Source organism: Frieseomelitta varia, unplaced genomic scaffold (genome assembly GCF_011392965.1).
Source record: "Frieseomelitta varia isolate USP_RPSP 00005682 unplaced genomic scaffold, Fvar_1.2 scaffold_851, whole genome shotgun sequence".
Classification (NCBI taxonomy): domain Eukaryota; kingdom Metazoa; phylum Arthropoda; class Insecta; order Hymenoptera; family Apidae; genus Frieseomelitta; species Frieseomelitta varia.
The window spans coordinates 320,713-334,771 of NW_025110647.1; the positions used below are offsets into that span (position 1 = coordinate 320,713).

Consider the following 14,059-nt stretch of genomic DNA (forward strand, 5'->3'; position numbering starts at 1 on the left):
AAATCTAACCTCAAATTTTTAAGAGGTTAAGAATTATACCTACAGCTTGCTTTTTTCGAATTGCAACAGATTACGAAAGATCTTTTAATGCAATAACTCTTTATCGCATAAATATTCCACTGTCGAATATTTTTTTGAATTTCCTGGTAACATTTTGACAAGGGCCTAGAATGTTTTTTTTTTAAACAAACATTAGTCTTTCAAACAAAAATCTAACCTCAAATTTTTAAGAGGTTGAGAATTATACCTGTAGCTTGACTTTTTTCAAATTGCAACAGATTACGAAAGATTTTTTTATTACAATAATTTCTTATCGCATAAATATTCCACTGTCGAATATTTTTTTTGAATTTCCTGGTAACATTTTGACAAGGGCCTAGGTTTTTTTTTTAAACAAACCTTAATCTTTCAAACAAAAATTTAACCTCAAATTTTAAGAGATTTTTAAGAACAGTTATATCTATGGTCGGTCTCTTCCCAATTGCAATAGATTATGAAAGATTTTTTAAATCTTTATCCTGCCGTCGAATAGAAAAAATAAAGAAAGCTCGTCTTGATTGCTAAAGTGTATTGTGTATTTTTAATACGCGATTACTCCAATGCGTTAATAAATATGTGTATCCGGCGATCGTAATGAAAGAGTTAAATCCACCGTTCGTAACCAGCGTTCGTAGCTGTGATGAATTTCATTTTCAACGCCTACAATGCTATCGATTGTTTGTTCGTTCCCTTATGGGAAATTTAAATGTGCAAAAATGCACGCGATGCGCGGGAATATGTAAAACGTCTAGAAGACAATAGTCGACTCTCGTACAGTTTGTGGCATCAGCATTGAAAATCCGACGATAATATAAAGTGAACAACGGAAAGCATATTTCCTGTTTACAGGCGAGACTTTCTAATTGCAACGAGACGGTAGAAAACTCGTATAAGCGAAACGAAACGAAACTCGTTTAATCAGCGGTATTATACGATTGCTCAACTGGCGAAGCGAGCGTTGCCATCTCGTCCGGATGCACGCAAAATTCGCCACGAGGCCAACCATAAAGAGAGAGAGAGAGAGAGAGAGGTTTCTTTCATGGGGAGGAAAACAGGAAGAAATGAGCGTCGTCAAAAATGCAGGCGGTTCCATTTCTCTTTTTTTCTTTTTTGTAACAGTTCTTTCACAACGAAACAAGAGAGAACGAGGGAGAAGGAATCAATTTCCACAGGAGAGAGCTGCAAGTCCGCGCAATTAACCATCGAATGTGAATTTTACGGCTCGTTCGTGGACCGGCAACTAGCAGAAATCGAGAGATTTTTTTTCCCCCCCTCCCCTCTGCTCGATGTTCCGACCGAGCTACAATATCGAACGACGATGGAAAAGCGTGGAAAGAGAGAAGGAGGAAGCATAAAAAGAAAGAAGAGAGAAAGAGAAAGAGAGAAACAGAGAGAGAGTGAAATGCGCAGACCGGAGCGCAGTTCATTTTAAGCGCACTGATTGATGAGCGAACCTGCAGCCAATGGCTTCCAACCCCTGGACACGTCTGTCTGACAAAGCACGCCTCTCTAAATTACTCCGCTGCCGAACCTCTTTGCAACTTCCACCCTCTTCCCTCCCCGTGGGTCTGTATTCTCTCAACGAGACGGTTCCGCTATAAGAAAAAAAAAAAAAACCTTCCAGTTCTAAGATTATTTCACTTGCTCGCGAATCGTTCGTGAAACGAAAGGTAGCTCGGAAAAGTTTTCGCGGATAAGTCCGCCTTTATTGCGTTTCTCAGAGGAGAGGCTTCGCCAACCGGGAAGTTCACTGTACGTGTGTCGGCGAAGTGTTTGAGAATTCTGATATCGTTTGACAGAAGAAACCCGATAGCCTGTACCCAAGTGGTTAAAAATTAGTTTTCAACTAGTCAAACGCGTTAAACACGCAACTAAAGATAAAACATCAGACGCTCAAACATCGTGTGATGTTTAACCCTTAGCACTCCGATTGGTTCAGCTACGGGGACAGTTCGTTTTTGATATTGAATATGATATTGTAGTTGAAAACTTCTGATCCTGCGAGAAATGGTATTAGAACTCTTATAAACATATAAATTCAAGATTTTCCGAACATTTGAGATCTGGAGATAATATTTGCCTTGACGAATGTGTAGTAAAATTCAAAGATAAAGTAAGTTTTACTACATACAATCCCAATAAGCCTACCAAGTGTGGCATTCGATTATACGTTTTCGCAGATTCAGAAAAAGGATATGTTCAGAAAAAGGATCCTCCCATAATGTGGAATAATCACATTCGAAAATTTTTCAAGCCCGAATTCACTGGTAAGCAAAGGAATTGCGCTCCAGTTATTATTTCTGAGGAAATTTCTTAAGTGGTTACTAATTTATCTATCGTAAATTCATACATTCTCTATAAAACTCTACAACACAACAAAAACGAGAAAACACTGACGTATTTACAATATTGAAAATTTTAGTCGATTAACTCGCAGGAGATTTTCGTCAGGACAGAATCAGAACTTATACGTCAATTTCTGAAACCAGATTAAACGGAAAACTTCATATTGTAGCGGCCTATAGTTCCTCAAGTACGAGTCTCGAACACTGACAAGCCGCAAGTGGCTGTGCGCCTAGCGTCGAAATCTAGCGATCTTCAATGTTTAAGCAAACACCGCTAGAATGGGTGACCGTCCAGCCTTAGCGAGTAAATTATAACAAGAAGCGTCTGGAGTATAAGAAGTCGCTGCCATCAGTCCTACTGATGAATCTAGGCGACTCTGAGATGAAACGCCATTACCTTCACTTTCCATCCTCACACTAATTATAAATAGTATGTAAATAAGTAAAAATACTATAGCGTTATTACTCTTCAATCCCTTCGATATAACGAGGGAAAGTAGAAAGAGAGATTACGTTTTGTTGCGTTCTAAAAGAAAAGAAAAAGATGGTAGATGTTTAAACGAGTGATTAAATGTGACATTTGCCTAAGTAAATCCAAAATGCACATGGGGAACTGTTCGATATGTTAGATATCGCACAATGGTGAACGACAAAATTTAAAATTTATGTTTTTTTTTTACAAGAGGAAAATATTAATAAAATTAAATGCATTCGCAAGTACGTATAATTTTTTGCACTCAAAGAAAGGACTTCCACAATGGTGAACGACAAAATTTAAAATTTATGTTTTTTTTACAAGAGGAAAATATTAATAAAATTAAATGCATTCACAAGTACGTATAATTTTTTGCACTCAAAGAAAGGACTTCCACAATGGTGAGCGACAAAATTTAAAATTTATGTTTTTTTTTTACAAGAGGAAAATATTAATAAAATTAAATGCATTCACAAGTACGTATAATCTTTTGCACTCAAAGAAATGACTTCCTTTTTCTTAGACGCTCCGCTGCAGAAATGTGCCGGAGTTGCTCTTACAAATTTAAACACGTTGGTAATTTGAACATATGTTTTTTTTACAGTACGGATAAGGGTTGAAAGCCGCTAAAGGTTAAAAGTCTCGCGGTTTTGACGTCTCAAAATTGAAGATCGTAAATGGTTCCAATCAGTCGAAGAAGCTTTTCAAAATTTCGTGAAAGAAATGATCACCCATTGTTTTCCAAACAACGTTCCGCGCACGAACCAATTATTCTCGCCAGATCTAGATAAAAATTTTCGAACGAACGCCGTTCCGGGGAGCGGAACATCGGAGGTGCAAAGTAATTTCGTTTGAACGGCGAGAGACACCGGGAGAATAGGACGCGATGAATCCTCGCGACTTTGAATTCGAATTGTTGTGGTTCACTGAGCGCGGTTCGCTTTCCGTATTGATTAATAGAACGACTTGCAACTTACTAACCCCTAGGTTGAATTTTCTTCTTCTCGCGGATGCTGACGCCCTCCCCTCCTCCCCTCGATCGAAGAAACGACCAAACACCGGAAGCACTATCATTTTCGCTGTTGCTCGAAGCGGAAACGAAACAAACGACCCCCTCCTTCAGTCCTTTCCATCCATTCGACCGACATTTTAATTCTCTCGAGTCGTCAAATCGAGTCAAACGTCATTGGGGGAAACGAGTTCACTCATCGTCCAACTGATTGTTTCGTAATTGTAGAAATTTCTCGCGCATCTCAATGGAATTTCTTCAAGAAAAAAAAAAAAAAAGAAAAAAATTCCCAACGAACATCCCAATAACGTACGTGTCGCGATTTTTAATAAGGTTCCCTTCGAAGAAACATCGCACGAGAGACGAGAGAGGGAGGGTTTTTCAGCAGAAAGCCGGAACGGGTGTGCTTGTTGTGTTCCCATTCGCCTAATAGCCTGGCCGTTTTCGAGCGGCTGCAGAAAATGTCGGCGGACATTAACGCGACGGCCGTGCAATCAAAAGAGATTTATTTCTCCATCCCTGCCGTCCTATTCGTCCGTCGAGCGACAAAGGATCATGGGTAGATGGTTTTAATAAAATCGTAGCTTAAACAAGACCTCTCGGGACGTATTGTCCTATTGGACGAGAAAGAAAGTCGCCCCGGGGACGGCAGAGGGGGTTGAACCTAAATACTTCTTTCCTCTATCCGGTGGCCTTTTAATTTCGTACTAAAGTTCCCAGATAATCGGCGACAATGATCCAAGAAGCGTGCGCTAAATATCACGGTTGAATAAATTATCGATGGGATTTCGGCTAAGGCAGAAGGTTGCCAGTTCGTTTATTTTCGTGCTTTATTAAAGAATTGATCGCGTCGCTTCACTGGCGTTCCGCTGTCATCGAACCGTTGGTAAAATAAAAGCTAAAAATCGGCGGGCAATGTCCTTTAGATTTAGGGTTTTACTTCTCAAAGTGTGGGTCGCGACCCCATATGGGCAGCCGCGAATTTTAGCAAAACTAAAAAATTTCTGGACAACCGAAGATTAATTCGAAACTAGTTTGACGCCAAAGAATCGTTTTGCGAGTAAATTTTCTTTATCGAGAAACATTTACGATCATCGGCAAATGTTTCAAATTCGTATTCCTCTATATATACCCAGGATCGCGAAAATATTTGTTCGGGTAAAGGGGGTCGCCAAGTGAAAAAGTTGGAGATTGCTCTAGATAATGAAAAGGGCGGGCGTAATGACGGAAAATGACAAAAACCGAATGATAAATTCAGTAATAGTAGTTGACTTTCTGTTACGTAACCCGGCAAATTACACGAATCACGCTAATTGCGAGCAACGTCGTTCGTAAGCTCTTTTATTCATTAGTTCGATTCAAAGAGTCGACGAACTTTGTGTATATATATTATATATATGTATACGATGAATACTTAATCCCTCGAGATTAATCCCTCGTCACGTCAGACGAAAAAGCCTCGATTCTAAAGCAACAAACTCTCTTTCATCCCCCGCTAGTCACCGCTCATCTATCATACTTCAAACCCCCTTTGCGCGATCAACTCGAGTGGTAATTCGTTTGAAACGCAAACCGCGGCTTAAAGGGCAGTTGCACGAAAAACGGCATTTGTCGAGAAGTTTCGGGCATTAGGCGCGACAAATTCCGAATATATTTCGGCTTTTGGCAAAAGCTGTTGTCTAATTGTAAGTCTAACTATCTAAGAGAATTATTTCGAGAAAACAACAGCGACTTGTTCCCAAATCATAAGTTACAGAGAAATTGAACAAAGTCGAACGAAAATTGTGAGAAATTACGAGATATCCTTGCAATTATCAATTAGAGATTCTTCGTTTCGTTGAAAATTGGAAAGAAACTCGTACGTTCGCAAGAACCGATCTTACGTTCGTATACGAGGCAAATTACTCATACATAACGACCAATTACGACTTCCCATTATGTTGCTCTATTTATTATGTAATGTTTATCGCTCTCCAGAGCACAATTCGTACCGTGGGCATTATAAATGCAAATGAACCGCCTCTATTGTTCCCCCGAATATGCGTATAATATCGCACGCAATACAGTTAGATCGAATTTTATTATTACAACACGGTGTAGAAATATTTTCAACTGAAACTCACGAAAATTAATACATTACAATCTCTCCAAAGAGTTTAGTTTTCGAAAGATCTATCAAGACCTATTAAGATGCACAAGTAGTGGATCGTTAATTAATCCTTCAATTAATTTCTCGCGCTTAAAAATGAAAAGAGAAAAGGGGGAAAGTTTCTTCGACTCGTCGCTCGTATCTAACTGCGGCGAAACAATTTGACAAAATGTCTGATTCAATTCGCCTCCATTCAGATTCTCTCTGGCTCCTCTCGAGCAGGGCGTTGGAAACGGAACGCCATCATAGTCGCGTTATCGATCGACGTACGATATACCGAGCGGGTGAGAGTCGCGTGCTCGCTAATAATTTAGCATTCTTCAAATACAAAACTCGCCCAAGGCGTTCCACGATCGTGATTTAACGAGGAATCAACAACGCGGATCGAAAACGCCCGCCGGCCGGCAACGAATGAACTTTGCATTAACCTTGAACCACAGACACTTCCGTGGCACGCACCTTCCGCCGAAACTTTTGTTTCTCTTCATCGTGCGACGATCTCTTTTCCCCCGAAATTTTTCGAAATCGCAGTTCCGAAATTTGGACGATTCGACTGACCGACAATTCGTAAAGCTGCGAGATCGTCACGAAAATCGGGAGAAATTTTGTTCGTCTTCCTTGAAGAGAAGAGAAAACAATTTCTAGGGAAGAAGAACGAAAATTAATTTAAAGCATCCATATCTCGCTGGCGAATTTACCTTTCGATTTACGAATGCTCGTGAAGCAGGTGCATGCTTCATCCCCACCCGGACCCGGGATTCCTTATTACCGCATAGATAACGCGGCTCTTACGCGGAAGGTGTTAGGACGACACAGCCGCAATTGCGGTCGCCACGTCGCCAAACGTTCCACGGCGGTATGTCAGCTCGACACGTTAAACCACGAAATTCACTCTCTAAACCGCGCGATCCCCGTACTTGACGACTTACCGCGCGCCGCCATGATGTCCTCGGCAAGCTCAATTTTTCAACAACCCTCCCCTTCGCCTCCCGAATAAATATTTCATCGCACGACTCGCAGCAAAGGAATGGAAAACCTTCTTTCACGCAAAAAAAAAAAAAGAAAAAAGAAGAGAAACGAACAAGACTGAAGAAAGATTTTGGAAACGAATCGCTCGAGTCGAGACATACGCGATTAAAAAGCAAATTTCCCAAATCGAAAGTCACGCGATTCAAATTGGAAAGATTCTAAAAACTGTTGGTAACCAATTTTAGCCGAACGAATCGAAAGAAGAGCGAGATCGAAGGAGCGGAAAAACAATCTTTCGTCGTGTGAAAGAAAAACAAACTTGGAGAAAGATTTTGGAAACGAGATTAATCACTCGGGTCGAGTAACAGTGAATTTCGCAGATTAAAAGTCACGCGACTTCGAATTGGGGAGATTGTAAAAAAAAAAAAAAATTGGTGGTAACCAAATCTGAATGGGTCGAAAGCGTAATTTTATCGGCCGACGAAGAGAGAAAAAGGGAAAAAGAAAGAGGAGAAAGCAAGATCAAAAGAACTAGCGAAGAAACTCGGCGAGGATAATACGATTTAATCCCGTGCCCTCTGGTGACTCGCGGGATTAGCAGTACAAAGAAAGCGAAATGGGAGCAGACGAGATTGAAACTAGGCGTTTGATAAGCGTCGTCTAGCCGAATCAGGCGGATCGAGCGTCTCATCGGGTTTCTGTTTCGTAGCCACGAGAGGGGCTAATGCGGCGCACTAGAGAGCCAGGGAAGGGGAAATTCTTCTGAACGAATAGGAAATTGCATCCCTACCTGTTCTGTTGTTCGTCGACAGTGACAGACGGGAGGGTTGTTAGACGTTGGCCGAAGCAACGGGGTTGCTCGCCCCGTCGCGATGCTCACCGGTCCTCGAACCGCTCGAGAGCGGCCAGACCCTCTTTCGCGTCCTTTGATCTCCCAGCAATCCCCAAAACGAGCACTACGCCATGCCCCTCGGTCCTGTTCAATTCTCCCCCTGATTCCTCCTTCGGCCTACGCATGCCAAGAATTCTGAAACCAACACGAACGCACACGTACACACATCTGAAATGCCAGAGACCGATGGATTCTCTGCTAAAATGCGAGAAATGTCGCAACCCGCCCCCTTGCAGCAGCTACAGACGGCCCCTTTTTAATCGCAAAAAATACACTCTCGTCTTTGGCAAATTTCATTTCGATCGCGAGACTCGAGATGTATTATCGAGTTGGCCGAAAATTAATTGCGTTCTTTCCGCGTGTGTATCTCGTAAAGTATAATTAACTTCGTTTCAATGGCTAATTGTTCACGCTTGTTTCAGAAAAAGAAAATGTACAATTTCTTGGTCGTCGATTTCAAAAAGAAACAGTTCGAATACCACCGAAACGAGTAATTCAAAAATTATCCGACAAGTACGGATTTCATTGATTATTTTCTTTTCACTTATATATTTTATAATATATATTTTGGCTTCGCTGATATTTATTTTGAACGTTGTTAAATTAATTCTCAATTACCAAATAAACATTATTTGGTCAAATAATGGGTACTTTAATTTTATTAATTTTATTATTTTCCCAATGTACTGTTTGCTTCAAATTCCTTTAATTAACCAAACGAGTTACACACCGTGGCCAAATGTTAAAGAACACTGTTTACAATTTCATAAAAATTTCATTATTATTATTTTATAATTTAAACAAGTTAAATCTACAAGTTTAACTTGTTTAAAAATTTATCTACGAGTTATTGTTCAAAGTAAATTTCTGGTATCGATCTCCGGCAGCGGAGAACTAGATAGTCGAAACGGTTGTTAGAAACGAATTAATTGTACATCGGAAGCGTCAGCTAACGGAACGACACGTCGTTAATGCTTTCGTCTTCGACGAACAAGGGAAACTCGTCGCACAATGACAATTATTAACCCCCTCCTTTATGGCCCTTTTCATCATACTGTTAATGTCCTTCTCGTTAATATCCACAGATTCCACGTGGCTCGGCCATGCGAGCCATCGGCACCGTGGGTCGTAATAACTGTCAGGTGCTGGAACGTAATTACCAGAGCAGCCTGTGAAAGCAACACCGGTCGCCAGTTTCGAGGGGAAACGATTTGTTTTGTTACCGCGTTGGGGGAATCTATTGACGCTCCTCAACTCGGCGAGGATTCCGCCACGCCGTGCAGAATCTTGAAACGCCCGGTGAACGTCCGCGGAATTCCAAATACATACATCGGAACGTACAGGGTGGAAAGAAAAGTTTGTCCGTGGCTATCATAGATGAACTTCGGTTCCTTCGATTCGATGGGAATACGAGATCGAACTTAAATTAATTAAATCTCGACTGGAAAAATTCGTTCCTGATTTAATTTTTGAGAAAAAAGCATTACATTGGTTGACTTTCGAACCGCGAGTAATTACGAGTAAAAGTCACCAAAAAAAAAAAAGAAAAAAGAATGACAAAATGACATTGTATCATTTCACCTGCAAGACGAATTTAATGTACGAGAGAGTGAATTTGATTTGCAAAAAAAAAAAAAAAAGGTGGACACAATCTTCCACAGGGAAGTGAAAAATCTGCGACGAGCGTGGACAAACAACTTCTTTCAATTCGGAACCTCTGTGCGAACGAAGCGAAATTTTTGACGCCCAAACTTTTCACTCCCAAATGATCTATCCATCTCGACTATATCTCGCGATGAAAGAAAAATCGCCACTCCCTCGAAACAAAGGTTCGTAATTACTCCAGCAAAATGGGAGATTTGAAATATTCCAGGGGAATATGTACGAACCATCACGGCAAAGTGTACACGCCAGTTCTTTACATCACGGCCAACGACGTAACTCCGAGAAGAGGCTGAATGTTTAATCGATTTCATCGTCGTGCAAGCAGTTTCATTAGTCTGGCAGCCATGTTGCTTAACCGCGCACCCATCCACCCCCCCCCCTCCTCCCGCTCCACCCTTAAAACTACATTTTAGAAAGGGTAGCTGATACATGAGTAGATTAATATTTCGGTAAAATCATGGTTCACCATCGGTTCGAAGTATCAGCGACCGGAGAACGGGATTAACATAAATTCACGCAAAACCCTGTGCTCGCATGTTCCCCCGCCATCACGCGATACCGTGTTTCTTATTAGTTGCCACTGTGTTTCTGCCTCGCACGCGGCGATCCTTGTCCCCTCACCGACATCGTGATCATCTTATCGAGCAAAAAAAAATTAATAACTGTATCATTACAGTGATACGGCGTACAGTGGTCGTTTTTTGATTTCCTCCCTCTTTACGACAGTAATTCGTCGTCGTACTTCTCGTAGGAAAAATATTCTTAGAAAGAATGATATTTGAGAGAGAAAGGGAGAGAGAGAGAGAGAGAGAGCAACGACGTATTCTTTGGACTCGTTGAATCGAAATATTCGTAGGAAAAATATTTTTTTAGTAACGATGTACCGATTCTTTGGATTCAAAATTTGAGGATATGCAACGAAATTAACCCGTTTGCGCTGGCAACTGGTTGCGCGGACCATAACGAGTGACCGAACCGTATATAATTTGTACATCACTGGATAGAAATTATTAACTCTAGAAAGACCAAAGTATAATATTTGTGGCAAAGAAATTATAGCGTAAGATACAAGAAGAAATTAGTAATACGATAAAAAACACAAACTTCTGTTAATATATTTTATTAAAAATTTAAAAAATACGCTTTTATAAATATATAAAATTTCCATAGAAAATTATAAATTGGTCGTTTTGATTACTCTGGTAGTTCTAGTGTTAAGAAGTAATGAAGTACATTTCAATATACTTAAAACTGAGAAAATGTGGCAATTTGGGACAAAAAATTCTCGACGTGCGTGGCACGTCATTCCAGCGTAACATATTTGAAAAAAAAAAGTAAACGTGAATCGTGGCTGAATGGCGAGTGACGAGGAAGAACGTTCACCCCTCGTCGGAGAACTTAAACGGCTGGCACTTTTATCGACCAACGCCCTGTCATAACTTCCCATTACCTTTAAACCTTCCATGGACCGGCCCAGGGTGATACAAAACCACCCTGGGTGAGATATAAAAATTTATCTGGTTGCCCGGGTTACCGAGCTGTGAGAAAAAGAAGAAACAAAAGGCGCAAGTGTAAGCCCTGTCTGTCTCAATTTCTCCAACACCACGTCGATGCGGTGAAACACAGACCTAACTACCCCTCACTCTCATATTTTGGGGGTGGAGGGGGGAGGGGGGGGGGGGAGCACGAGCCACTCGCAGAAGGCTGGGAACGTGCCTCGCTAAACGACGTAACTTTTATCGGCCGAGCATCTCGGCTTCGCAAACTGAGTTGTTACGAGGAGGACTGAGGCGCGCGAAGAAGAGGTTGGAAGAGGTTCGAAGTCGTTTAAACTTCAACGAGGGGTTTGGCGCCCGGGCACCACTTACACCCGAATTGCCCGAAGCACCACGTCGTCGGGGGAAAATAAAGCGGCATCGCGCGCGAGGGGATTCGGGACGACATTCATCGCATCAGCCGTCGCGTTTACACACCTTCGAGCGGGCTGAGAGCAAACAGGGGCCAGCAGAGTGTGCAATCTCAGACAAACGTCTCTGGCGTCCCTCTCGCCTGCAATTGCCCTTTTTCGGAAAGGATAGCCGAAGGTAAGATAAGCTCGTAGCGAAGCATCGTAGGCCACCGGCGTGTTTAACGCGTGTGAAACATTTTACGACGTCACCTTACTTCCGAGGGCGTTTGCAGATTGCAAATTCAATTAGTCGCCGATTCGCGAATTTTCGTTCGATTCGTCTCGAATTACTCGAAACTACTACGTCTCGGTGGATTGAAATTGAAAGTCAAGACGAATCGAGAGCTGCGAATAGAGGACTCTAATAAGAAAATCAATACGCGCGCGATAACCCTTAATCCGAGCGCGAACTCGCAGATATCCATCAAACTTAATCCCCCTTTAAATCTAGGGAGCTTGTCTGACAAGGTTGTCAATCGATGTTTAATCTACTTAAAGACACCAACAGCGACAGCTGATTTCCCGGTTGAACTTTTGACAGAGAAAAAAAAAAGAAGAGAGAGAGAGAGAGAGAGAGAGAGAGAGAGAGAGAGAGAAACGTCGAATCTATTGCTTCCATCAGACTGTACTCAATCTTATTCCATCCCTCTCTCCGGATTTCTCCTTAATTTAATCGCTGAAACGATAAGAGGAGCAATGGGAAACGTTATTGGAATATCCGCACGAATGTACGATAAAAATCGCCAGTCAGAAATAGTATCAATGGAAAACGCGATGGATCGCAAAGTCGTGCACTCGCACAGGGGCATCGGAACGTATCCGTGATTCGAATTGGAAATGGGATCAGTCTGGCCGGTAAGCCTCACGTTCTACATTATGTTATTAATATGCAATTTGTCGCTGCTAATCGTTCTTCTCTGGCACGTGAAAAGATACTGACCACCAATATCTGGGGTGGAATCGATATCGCGATCGGCACGGCTACCACTCTGTTTAATCAACGAATCTGCATGGTCCGAAGTAACACGCAGTATGATTCAATCAAATTTCGTTGAATATTTCAATAACGGCCGATTTAATTTTCCAGAAGGGGGCACGTAGCTCGCGTAGATCGCGTACGCATTTCCCTCTTAAAAAAAACTCATATCGTTCCCTCCCAGGCTCGCGCGAATTCCACGAATTTCGTTTCCCGGGGCCGTAAACGACGAAATAATTCCCGCCCCGGCGCTACGAAATTTCATCGGCCCTGGATTATATTCAATATTCCGTGAGTAACCGTCCCGTTGTTATTATTATAACAGCAACAGTCGTCCCTCTGGTTTTAGAGAACCAGGTAAATTTCGAACGTTCGCGGCTTCGATAACAACACAGAGGTGGCTAACTGGCGGCCTACGAGCCCTTGCCCCCACTTTCCTCGTTACTAACGCTACCCCCTCCACTGCATCGATCTCTCCACGCGATTTCGAAGAATCACCGAGAACCGCCGAAAGTTTGCTCTTATTCTACAGTGAAACAAAATCCTGTCCGAGAAATTACGACCCAATGTTTCCTAAAGATCTCTCTCTCATCAAAATGGCGACAAAAGTCGATAAACGAACGCACCAACGACGAAAATTAATCAGGAAGTTTCGCGACGAAACCACAAACAGAGGGAACCGAGGCAACGTGAGAAGAACGTGGCCGGATGACGAAAATATTCCTTCGAGTTTAATTCAACTGGCCGCGTGCACCGTGCGAAATTCCTAATGGCATTAAGGTCTTACGGGCACGTCCTAGACCTGTCCGAAGATATTTCACGCAGGCCAGGATAATTCATGACCACATCCTGCAGGGACCGGTAATATTCCTGGTTTTCCACGGTGACACTTTCCACGATGTAAATCACCATCTCTTCACCCCTCCAACCTACCCCATCCCTTGCCTAGTCGTCTTCTCTCCTCACACTGGAAACAAGCAAAGTCTCCGGACGGAAAACTCCGGACGAACGTCATTTTTCGAAAAATAATTCCCGAGCCGTGCCGCGACCGCGTCTTTTCCATTAAAAAGTTTGATTCGCGGATTCGGTAGATATCCCCGATCGACGGGGAAAGACGGCGGAAGTTTGTCATTCCCACGGCGAAAGACGGAGGCGACGGAAGACAGGTACCACCACGGGGTCGGAATGTTAGATGAAGGGGGAAGCCGTGGCTGACGGAACTGTAAAGCATGGCCGACGCAGCCGTTTCAAAGCTTCCGCGTTCTGACCGGCGATAATTCATCATCCCTTTCCTCCCTGGCTTTTATTCGGATTACGGCTACGCCGCCACGGCAGATATTCGCCCCATTTACTCCCACGTGCTAATTGGTCCGGTCTTGCTGTATCCCTCTCGGATTAAAAGGTACGAGCGAAGGGGAACCGTTCGATGAAATTTCTTTCGTCTATTTTTTTTTTTTTTTGGTCTGTTCAAGTAATATCTCTTTGCCCCCTGGCAGAAAAGTTTTCAATCAAATATATCTTAGAAAAAAGATCTTTCATGTGTAAAATATCGTTATTTACCGTTTTTTTTTTTTTTTTTTTTTTTTTTTTTT

General features: G+C 42.2%; 1 protein-coding gene across 2 annotated transcripts in view; it reads right to left on the bottom strand.

The window, feature by feature from the left end:
• LOC122536584 overlaps positions 1-8,010 on the bottom strand; it is a 127,647-nt gene extending 119,637 nt beyond the window's left edge. For both annotated transcript variants that reach the window (XM_043669055.1, XM_043669053.1), the window contains exon 1: positions 7,777-8,010. The gene's annotated coding sequence lies outside the window, so the exon portion shown is untranslated. The remainder of the gene's footprint in view (positions 1-7,776) is intronic.
• Between the last annotated feature and the right edge of the window lie 6,049 nt (positions 8,011-14,059).